The sequence below is a fragment of the Lygodium microphyllum genome, chromosome 23 (assembly GCF_053477565.2).
Source record: "Lygodium microphyllum isolate KBCC chromosome 23, Lygodium_microphyllum_v1.1.10, whole genome shotgun sequence".
Lineage (NCBI taxonomy): Eukaryota > Viridiplantae > Streptophyta > Polypodiopsida > Schizaeales > Lygodiaceae > Lygodium > Lygodium microphyllum.
Window position 1 is genome coordinate 112,809,504 of NC_141157.1, and position 11,683 is coordinate 112,821,186.

The following is an 11,683-nucleotide window of genomic DNA, read 5'->3' on the forward strand; positions in this document are numbered from 1 at the left end:
GAGCTTTGAGATGAAATATCTGGGATAGGCCGCTCACATACTTGGTATGCGCATTAGACACGACAGGCATCAGAGACTCATCTACTTGTCACAGAGGGAGTACATTCATAAAGTCCTTGAGCGCTTCCGCATGCAGGATGTAAAGCCTATTGGCTGTCCATTGCCTTCTTATGTGAAGGTATCACAGACTGATTGTCCGCAGATAGAAGAGCAGAAGGCCGAGATGGCCAAGATTCCCTATGCATCCGCAGTGGAGAGTCTTATGTATGCCATGATAGCCACTCATCCAGATATTGCCTTTGTAGTTGGTGTTGTGGCACGCTATATGGCTACACCTGGCAAGAAGCATTGGGATGCCGTAAAGGGTATCATGAGGTACCTGAAGGGCACTGCAGATATGTGCATATGCTATGGCAGCCATGATACAGGAGTCGTGGGGTACACTGACTCTGATTATGCAGGACATGCAGATAGTAGGAAGTCCACTTCCGGCTATGTATTCACCCATGATGGAGGTGTTGTTTCTTGGATGTCCAGGGTACAGAAATGCACGGCCCTTTCTACTACAGAGGCCGAGTATGTTGCAGCCACTGAGGCTTGCAAGGAGGCCATTTGGTTGGGTCGTTTAGTTTCTGACCTTGGTATTGATGCTATCCCTACACTGCATTCGGATTCTATGAGTGCTATTCAGTTAGCCAAGAATCCGGTATTCCATGAGAAGATGAAACACATTGAGGTGAGGTATCACTTCATACGTGGGGTCGTTGAGGACAAGTCTATTGATCTTGTCAAGATCTCGATCGACCAGAATCTTGCAAATCTGCTCATGAAAAGCCTCTCTACAGATCGCTTTGCCTTCCTCGAGAGGTTGATGGGTGTGGGATGAGATGACGTCTTTCCTCATCCTGTTGTACATGTGTACATGTTGTGCTATCTTTTTTCTTTTTCTTTTCACTCCTCATTGGGGTAGATTCGCCTTTAAGTGGGAGGTTGTTGGGGGTAAAGGTGCTTCTACCTAGCCGCCCATGTATTACTACACTGACAGTCACTGCCACTGCACACTGCAGGTGGCGGGAGCCCGTCATCGTCACTTTATTCTTTATTCTTTTAGTGACAGTTTGAATAAAGGAAGGTCCGCCACTACACACTGCAGGTGGCGGGCGCCTGTCACCGTCACTTTATTCTTTATTCTTTTAGTAAGAGTTTGAATAAAGGAAGGCCCGATCACACATTGTGACTGTTGGACTTCCCATTTCTAGTCTCTCCCTTTCTTGCTCTTGCTCTCCCGCCATAGCTCTCGAGTCCAACCTTCGATGTGCTGCTCCCTTTCATTACCACTATCAACTTGCTTAAGAATGAGAGAGGAAGACTCTCCCAATAAGCAAGTTTAGCCTTGATCTTCTTTCTTAACCATAAAATGTTTCCTTCAAAGTTAGACCAATCCCCACTATGAATCCCAAATATCTAAGCACCCTTCCAAGGCCAACGTCCTTCAAATGTACTTTATAAAGAATGCCAAAATGGGAGTTTCAAAACTTTTGCTTTGACTATACTAATGTTTGACCCTAACACAACATAGAATTCACAATATAACTAAATAAAAATATTATACTTTCCTCCTCTTCGTTAACGGTATTTGTGATATCATCAATTAACATGTGCATCATTAATGCAAAACCATCTAGCAACGACAACCCTTTGGATAGTTTTGTCAAAACCAAGAAGTCAATATTCCTCAATAATGGATCTAACACTAGTGCAAACAACAAAGGCACCAGAGGACACCCTAGCCACACTGAAAGTTTCACAAAAAATGGTTCATGAAAGTTCCCACCATTGATACAAATATATGTAGATGCATTAGAGAATAGAGCACCAACCATGTTGCCAGATCATGGATCACACTCCTACTTTGGCAAGGACCAACAAAGAGAAAACTCCAATGAACATGATGATAAGGACAAATTTTTGATTGGAAAGCCAAGGCATGATCCACATAGAATACTAAGTTCTTATAGCTTCATGAATCTTCCTACCACATAGAAGCCAAACTATCTAAGATGTACCCTATCAACTACAAGAAATTGATTTTGCATGCTAACACCATTAAGATTTTATAAGAAATTACCAACAAAGAAATAGGGCAACTATCCTTGCATGTGCAATGTCTTAGATTACCCCTATGCTAACATTAGGAGAGACTTTGCAAATCTTGGTGAAACTTCATTAATCATCAATGTGAGATCCTTCCCACATGGGTCCTCATATTGGTGAAGAAAAATTCAGTCAAAAGCCATCTTTGCTAGGGGATGCATTATTCTTTAGCAATCCAAGAGCTTCATAAAGTCCATCTTCTATGAAAGATTTGATAAGAAGAGCTAATTCAATGGAAAGTTTCTTGCATATGGTCTCCAAGATTTATCACAATGATCATCATATACATGTAGCTCCCAAGGCACAATTTTAGAGAATTTTTTTAATAAAGGTTATAACAATATCCTTATATTTATGAAGAATCTCCTTTTCACAAATCACTTCTACAATCAAGCCACGCACCTTTTGCTCTTTACCACCTCTAAGAAAACAATAGAGGGGTAATCACCAATCTTTAGCATTGAATTCAATATTAAAATCATGTATTGTGTATTCTAGACTCCTCTTTGTTTGATATGCTTAATGCTCAGCCCTCTTAAGGTGCCACCAATGATCCATGGTGCTCAAATTTGTAAGGTGCCCATTATGAGGAGAAGCCATGTGTGAGCTTGATGGGTCTTAGCTTATATGTCAAACAAGATCCATGTGAGTAGATACCAAAAAGGTAACCTTTGTTGATCTAAATTTAGGTTAGATTGAGTAATTAAGCTAGTAGTAACTCAAGGCACATTGCATTGTAGGTGATAAAAGGGAGACCCCTCCAAAGGTATCATTATCTATCTTTCACCTAGTTAGAACTCTTCTAGCTAGCCTTAAGCTCTTCAGTTATCATTTGCTTAGATCACTATCCAAGCTTCATGGATAAAGCCATCTCTGTATCACTTTGTTTGGAATTAAATAAATTTATGTTCTTCTCTTATTTGATGTGTACCTTGCTCAGATTTTGTACACTATCCCATGTAATTTTTATACTATTTGACCTCTAAAAACTATTCCATTACTTGGAAGTGTGTAAAAGAAATTCGTCCGTGAAAGCAAGAATGCACAAATGGTGATAATATTATCATGAAACTTGACTATAGTGGGGACCATCTCCCTCTTTCTTCTTGCTTGCTCTCTACCATATCATTTTCAACCTTGCACAATAGTCACAATTTTCCTATCCAAATTGCCAATAGAGTCTGCAAGAGAAAAAGCAATAGACCAAGCATTTGCCACTCCCACCTTTCGAGAAGAATGAAAAAGGTGCACTTAAGCTTAAAATGAGATGGACCTTTCTTTAGTTTACCAAGCAATAGACCAAGCATTTGCCACTCCCACCTTTTGAGAAGAATGAAAAAGGTGCACTTAAGCTTAAAATGAGAAGGACCTTTCTTCAGTTTACCACCAAAGAGACATGCAAAATCAATAAAGGTTGGGAAGTGATTAGAGACAAAGAATTTGATTAAAACTTGAGCTCCCATCCTTGGAATAACTCACTGTCCACTATAAAATTAATCTAGACAAGTGGGTTTCCAAGGAAGTCATTATATGTTTACCTCTCCATGTGAATTGCTGAGGTTGATTCCACTTGTTAATATATTTAACATTGATGAGTTCATACAACCTTTAAAAGGAATTCCATGCCTCCAATCCCACTGCATGCAAATTTCCAATGTAAATTGTTGAGGTCTATTCCCTTTGTTTATATATGTAAGGTCAATTAGCTCATACAACTTTTGAAATGAATTCCATGCCTCCAATTCCACTGGATGTAAAAGATATTAGTGTGCAAGTGGTTAGAATCTCTAAGTACCACATTCTAATCTCCCACAAAAAGTGCATCCTTTAAATCTAGGGCTTTGGCTAGCCTTAGTCACAAACAAGTATTTTTTTCTATTAATATTGGGAGCATAGAGACTAATTACCTATAGTATAAAACCATCCATGCCAGGAGTTACATCTGAGAAATTCCTTGTACATGGGCAATGGCTAATTTAAGCCTTAACTATGATCTACAAAATAATAAACTACTACCACTATCCTTTATCAAAGCATTCATAACCATGCAATATCAAATGGGAATTGTATTTGATTTCTTGAAGATCGATAATGCTCTTGAATAAGCAATCTTATACATTTCTTCCTATCCTTTGATCTAAAGCGCCTACTATTCCATAAGAAAAATGCTTATTTGGTGCATTATGAAAATAAGATTAGCCATTCTTACCTAGACCTTCCAATAGGGCACACAAAGCCAACTTTTTAAGTGAAAGCTTATTTTTACCCTAACAAATTCCCTTTCTGCTCCTTGCTAACCCAAACATTATCTAGAGGGATACTCTCTTTGTTGGAGGTAGAACCATCCTTCTCATTCTTGGTCTTTATCAAAATAACACAAACATTTGATCTCCTCTTGGATTAATTGGCAAACAGGAAACATATAATACTTTTCATAAAGCAATAGTAATAAATTTAACATTTGCATCCATATAGAACGGAGATCAATAAATAAACCCCAAGTAATGCATTTAAAAAGATGTATTATAGATGGTGAAAACCCTACATATCAAGGAATAGTATGAACCAAATTTCCTCTAAATCCCACAAAGCAAGCGCAAATGCATACCCTCTCCAACTAAAATCCAACCACAACTTGGGCAAACCTATTTTAGTGAACTTAAAATGAGCCAAAATGCATTTTTCTTAAAAACAAACAGGAGATTGGTTATAGCAAATCCAACTACAACTTCGAAAAAACCTATTTCAATGAGATTCAAATGAACCATTTTGCCTTTTTCTTAGAAGCCAGTAGGTGAGCACATAGAGACTCCATGGGAAGAGCAACTAAGGACTATGTACCCTCTTATGGAAGACAACAAGGATCCCCTTTTACAATCATCAAACTTCTACATATCAGAAGCAATCAAAACTTGAAGCATAGCTTGAGAGTGTATGTGTGTGTTCTAAACACGAGCCTCATATGTGTCCAACTCCATTATGCTCTCATCAGGCTTCTATGATTTATGTGCACTCCTAGTAGTTGCATCACAAGCATAGGACTTTTTGCTTTGCATACATGAAAGACATGATCTAGGTGCAAGCAAGTTTATTGCCAAAACTAGACTAACTTATAAATGTGCCAAAACACTTCATCGTGTTGGTCCTCACTTAATAATCATTACGATTACATATAATGCTACCCATTATGTAGAGACAATATTTTATCTCATTGTATTGTTTTTTTCATTTGACGTGTTTACCTAAATTACTTCATTTTAATTATGCTTACATGTTACCTTTTATTTTCATTTTTGAAGAGTCCCAATGCTTGTTCACATGATATTTTTTATTGTTTATCTCTCTTTCTCTATGCCAAGAAAATAGAAAAATTTTGGTCTTAATTCCTCAAGGGTGGAAGGGTTCAATTTTATCCAAATATTTACCCAACCTTATATGAGAACTAAGGTGAAAAGCCAAATTTCTTAAACTTGCTAGAGTAACTTTGTTAAATGTATTCAAATAAGTTATATTTTGCTTGTCTTGGTGATTTGGGTGTGGGGGTTCCCCCGACCTTGAAAATATGAGAATAAGTAAAAAAATCTAAGCCCTTATTCTTGTCACTTTCTATGTATGCTTGAGCATGAGAATTCAAGGTTTGATGAATCATTTCATCATACATTTTGATACAAGACTTGGGACGATATTCATCATGTTCTTTGACATTTATTGAAAATGAAGTCACTACTTTCCATGTATACATTTCCTTTGGACTTTTTAGGCATTCCTTGGTGAACTCGTTGGTTTCTCTACACACTATAATATGCATAAAGCCAAACCTCTACTAACTTGAGCAGAGGCATCTCTAGGGTTCAATTTGGTACTCCCATGGAATACATGCTTTTTCATCCCCCTTAGGATTGGCAAGAGTAGGAGAGAGAGAGAGTATTTTCTTGAGGGCATTTGGCATTAGCTTTACCATTAGACTTAAAGGGTCCATGCAACCCTAAGAAGGAGCCCAAATTGGGCACTCATAGAGAGAAAAATATGACCTCCTTGTCAACATGAGTGCTCTAAAGAAAAAAGGCTTTAAGGACCAATATTTTTAAAGTGGATCACTAGTAATAAATTTTATTGTCTCAACAAACTTAAACACCTTCTATGTCTCTTAAATCAATACCTTGCACATATTAAGCTAAGTAATGTATATAGCACATGCCACTTGGGGGACATTTCTTTTTGCAAGTCATCATACAAGGGACTTCTTCCTTGAGATACATAAGGGAACTCAATAATAAATATTATTTGTACATGTAGTGATCAACAATGCTAGATGATGTGTCGAGGATGTTGTGTGGATTCGAATCCTCGTGGATAGTGTCCCTTAAAAGGTTTTTTATTGTGTCAAAAACTAATGATTACATAGGGACTCTATATCATGATTGCAACAATGGGATGGTAACAAAATTTAAGTGATTTGTGGTTTTCACATCTATCCTATCATATATTATCAGATGTGAATCTTTTCACTTATGATTTAACTCAAATTTTACATGCAGAAAAAAGCTGGTTTTTATGAATAGTTGAAGGGATGTACACAATGTTGTGTGTGGCTTTGTAAGAGAAAGGACACTAGGTTAAGGTGTCTAGTATGGAATTATATGGACCTATGATTGGTTATATATCTACAATTATTTTTTGGGAGATTTAATGATGTGGAAAACCCATGATAACATTGGCTCTACATATCTCATTACTATTATGATGACATCTAACTTTTTTTGTAATTTGTGTATTTTTCTTGGGTTTTTGTGGACATCAAGCTTGTAAAAGCTTCTAGAAAAGCAAAGCATGGTTGTTTTATATACATTTGGCTAGTGGGTGTTAAAAAATATGATTTGTTAGAAGCTACTAGTACTAAGCTATTTGGGAATATCTATTTAAGGTTAATGTAGTGTTTTTCATGATCAAATATAGGTGCTTTCATATACTATTCATGTTAAGATGGTGCAAGCATGCAGAGAAAGGTTTGTTTAGGAGTCATGTATTCATGGAGATTTTGTTGATTAGAAGTTGAACACTAGCTATTATTAGATTTTGAGTAAGATAGAGATGGCATCAATTTATGTAAGTTGTGACATATTAGAGTGGCATGAAGAGCACAAAAACACCAAAGGCAACGTGGCACAAAGACAATGGGGACAAGACAAAATTAGGCTTAGTTAGTAGATATCTCCTGGTGAAGTTTGCTCGTGTTAGAGTGGCATCAGGAGCACAAAAACACCAAAGGCAATGTGGCACGAAGAAGATGGGGATAAGACAAACTTAGGCTTAGTTAGTCAATATCTTATGGTGAAGTTTGCTCATGTCCTCGTGAAAATTGAGATCATATTCTAGAGATGTTTCATTAGTATACCACATCTCAATTTTTGACTTCTATATTGCTTAGATCTCTTTACGATGGTTTTCCTTTTGGGGGTAATTGTGTATAGGTGGTGGCATTGATGTTCAGCATACATATATCAATAAACTACACATATGAGACAAATATTTATAGGACTAAGCACTTGGTTAGTGCCAACAAACCATGCTTTCTTTATTTATTATAAGAGCTACATAACTTAGTTCCTCTTGAATCAACCATGAGTGATCATGACTTGTAGATAAAGCTCCAAAGTTATCCACAATGATGATATACAAACCTTGTGTTAAGATTGTAAAATATAGCCTCCCCTTTAATGCTATGTCAAATTTACTAGCTTTATGACTCACATACATAGGGAATCACATAAAAGAAGGTTGTGTGCCTATTCTTGATGATGGATTTATTGGTCATTCTAATGGCTTAGTTCGTGGGTCTTTGAATGCATAGACCATACCAAAAATCAGGCAAGATTGAAAAATCGAGCAAATAATGAGTAAGATACTTAAGAATATTCTAAACGGTTTGATGAAAGATACCTTAATATTTATCCTAAAATAAGTGGGATGATTAGGCCTAAATTGCAATGGCTTTGGAATACTTGCTATACCAATGCACTAAATCTTGAGGCTCTTCTAAACCTTGAATAATAAAGCTACATTAACATCCAAATTTAACTATTATATTGTCCCTTGTTGCTTCTAGATTAAAAGAGTTCCCCTTCATTCAATAGGAATTGAGGCTTTAAAAATCATAATAATGAAGCTTGATGATTTTAGATAGTTGTGAAGCTTAACATTCTTAGAACTATAATCAAAATAATAATATGAGGGCATACCTCAAGAGTGAGGAGAAGGAGATCATAAGCCCAACAACTCCTTAGGGAAAAAAGTTGTGGCCAAATAAGTAAAGGGTGGGCTAGGCAAGGAAGACTTGTGGATGCAACCTACACAACCAAGCAAAGGCTCTCTCCTACAATAAAGGGTTCATGGATGTATGGTGTCTATTACATTGTTCCCTCGCTTCTCAAACCCTTTTAAGGTTAAAATTTCACATTTCTGCATTTCTTCTTCTCTAAAGTTGCCTTAAATTCATGCTTTTGTAATCATACTCATTGTAGAGGTTGCATGAACCTATCATGATATAAATTCTAAGGCTTTTAGCCACACTCCCCATTTTTGAGTTTGAGTGTATATCCCATATATCTTTATATGTTGTTGTAGATTGAAAAAGTTTGCAATATGAGTGATTGCCAACAATTTTTTAGCATATGGCACATTTGTGAAAACTTTCTTTGTAAGTGTGTAAAAACCTACTTGCATATGGAAGACTTTAATTGTTGTGTCATGACACAATACATCTTTGCAAAGATAGTGGAGACATTGCAATAGAGCTTGCTTTGAGGTGTTATTTTAGGTCTAGCATATTATAGGTATAGTAATAAACATAGAGCAATACTACGAGCTGTAACATGAATATAAGTCTACATTGTTGCAATGTAATAAGAGAGGTGATAAATTTAAACCACACTTCCTAATTTAGACTAGACTTTCAAAGATCCTTTTGTTGGTCAATTCACAAGAGAAAGTTTTCCCTTTGGTGCTTTAATAAATGTTTTGTTACTTTTTTAGGGTCACTCAATTTTATTTGCTCATATTGTGTGTGTGTGTGTGTGTAACCACAATAAAAGGCAAATGAAGATGCAAATAGAGTTGAATTCCCATAAGTTTAGATCATTCCACCTCAAATTGTTGTCTCTCTTTGTGTGGAACATTTGTAGTGAGCATTTTCTATTCCCTATACTTTATTTCATTGTTTGTTGGAAGCTATTTCAATGCCACACTAATGAATTTAAGCCTCTATACATAAATTTCCTATGGTTAGGAGATTGTGATGGTAAGCAAATCCCTTAGCGGCATCTGCCAACAAAAGAATTAGGGGCCTTAATATTCAATAGAGTGTACAGAATTCCATAGAATTTAGTAGCAAAGTGGATTCTTACAAGCTTCATTGCCCCTCATGCTAAGTGGAATGCACTTTTTGCATATTTAATAAGAAAGTATTTATCGAAGGCTATTCAAAATAAAAAGATATATTCATTTGTTATCTTATTTGGTAGCTATCATTGAATAAAATGTATATGAACTGCCTAGAAGAATAGATGGAAGGGTTTTGAGCTTCAACACACATTGGGAGTAGCCTTAGAGTCCCTCTAGCCTTCCTTTATCTTTAGAATGTGTATTCATGCCATCGAGATGGAAAGAGTTCAAAGGTTGTAGAGAAAGGACATAGGTTGCCATCTATTCAAGGGAAACTCAAGATTGATTGGCACTTTATGAGATTAAACTAAAACTTTGGATCAGCAAAGATGATGCCACTTGGGAGTATGTGGGTCTCTACAATGGCAAATGTGTGGTCCCTTTGAATAAGAACTTGGCTAAACTCAAAGGGTGACCTTCACTTAGATAGGTCAAATGGATTATCAAAGCTGTCTTCTATCGATACCCAAAGAAATCCATTCTAAAGAGGGCGTTGTAGATGGCACATGCCCGCATGGCTCCAAAAGCCAAGAAAACAAGAAAAAAAGGGAGCCTTTGTTCTCACATATTGGTCAAAATAAGTAGCACTTTATATCTCCTTCCCCTTAAGCAAGAATTACCAATAAGTAGGCATTAAAGTAGGCCTTGGTAGGGGCTTGCTTAGTAAATGTAAGAGCAATTGAGAGTTAGTAGGCCATTGCTTTACATGTAGCCAATTATGACTAAAACACCATCTACATGCATTATCTAGAAAAAATTGGGATAAATAGTGAGTTGACTTTTGGGGAAACTCATAAAACCTTGGATGTACTTATCTTTTATGATAAAGTACAATACTCACCAAAAAGAGAGACAAATTTCATTCAAGAAGGTGGTTGACCATCAACAGTAGGAGAATGACCTTTTGACTTTAATCCATATGTATATATATGCATACATACACATAAGTACATACATAAATACATGAAAATTGTTCATTTATGTGTGCATGCATGTCTTTGTTTGTGTGCATCTGTATTACCTCATGACTTTATATGTGTATGTGCACGCACGCGCGCACACACACATGTGTGCATGCATGCACATGTACATGCATATGTACATACATACTTACATATATACAAATACACAAACAAAGGTATATGTGCACGTGCACATGTGTGTGTGCGTGCACGCTCTATATATCTACACACACACACACACACAAGGCCACACACATGTATGTGGGTTTTTATGGCACTAGGTCATTGTGAGAAAATTGAAAATGCAGCTTTCCATCCATTTTTGCGTGAATGCAAATAATTCTAAAAAAATATAGAAATCATGAGCAAAAGTCTCGTGTGTGTGTGTGTGTCTCTCTTTCTCTCATACACCCTCTGTCTCTCTCCCTTTCTTTATTTCCTTCTCATTATTTTCTCTCTTTACTATATAGAAATACATGTGCCCACACTTCACATAGATGCACACGCACACAAATTTGTGCACATACACAGAGACACCCCCCCCCCCCCCCACACTCTCTCTCTCCCCCCTCTCTCTCTCTCATGCCATTAGTATGCTTACTTACTTATGGGATGTATTTAATGGGTCATAATGTTTCTACGAGCTATATAAATGTGGACACTATCTTTAAAACATGTCACTCAATTAGGCATATTGATTAACATTTTTAAACCATGTTTCGTCAAACTAGTTCTATAGTCTAGATCATACAGGTAAATAGTGACATTTACCTCATATTGCGTTGTTGTGAATGGCTAAGAAATGTCTCTGTTGTAGTTACAAAGCACCTTCACTTGTGGCATTCAAGTTTTGCATATCCCATACACACATGTAAATGGTTTTGCATTTATAGAAATTTCTCATAGAGTATGAGTAGATTGTCACTTAACACTCATGTATTGGGCAAATAACAAAATTCCAAATTCATACCTTTGCCGAATGTATATGAGAGCATAGTGTGCATTGTTACTTATAAGTGCAATCCTTATATTAAGAACAATGCGTTCATTGTAGAAGAGAAAGGTCAAATCACACAAATGACAACAAACTTAGTTGGTGTAACCACTAATGTGGGTGCCAAAAAGTC

The 11,683-nt window shown here is 36.5% G+C and overlaps 1 protein-coding gene across 1 annotated transcript in view; it reads right to left on the bottom strand.

Annotated features, from left to right (window-relative positions):
* The window catches only part of LOC148016633 (fumarate hydratase 1, mitochondrial-like), an 89,332-nt gene extending 77,868 nt beyond the window's left edge, over positions 1-11,464 (bottom strand). The window contains exons 1-2 of the mRNA XM_087663641.1: positions 11,328-11,464; positions 3,693-3,791 (exon numbers count right to left, since the gene is read on the bottom strand). The gene's annotated coding sequence lies outside the window, so the exon portion shown is untranslated. The remainder of the gene's footprint in view (positions 1-3,692; positions 3,792-11,327) is intronic.
* Between the last annotated feature and the right edge of the window lie 219 nt (positions 11,465-11,683).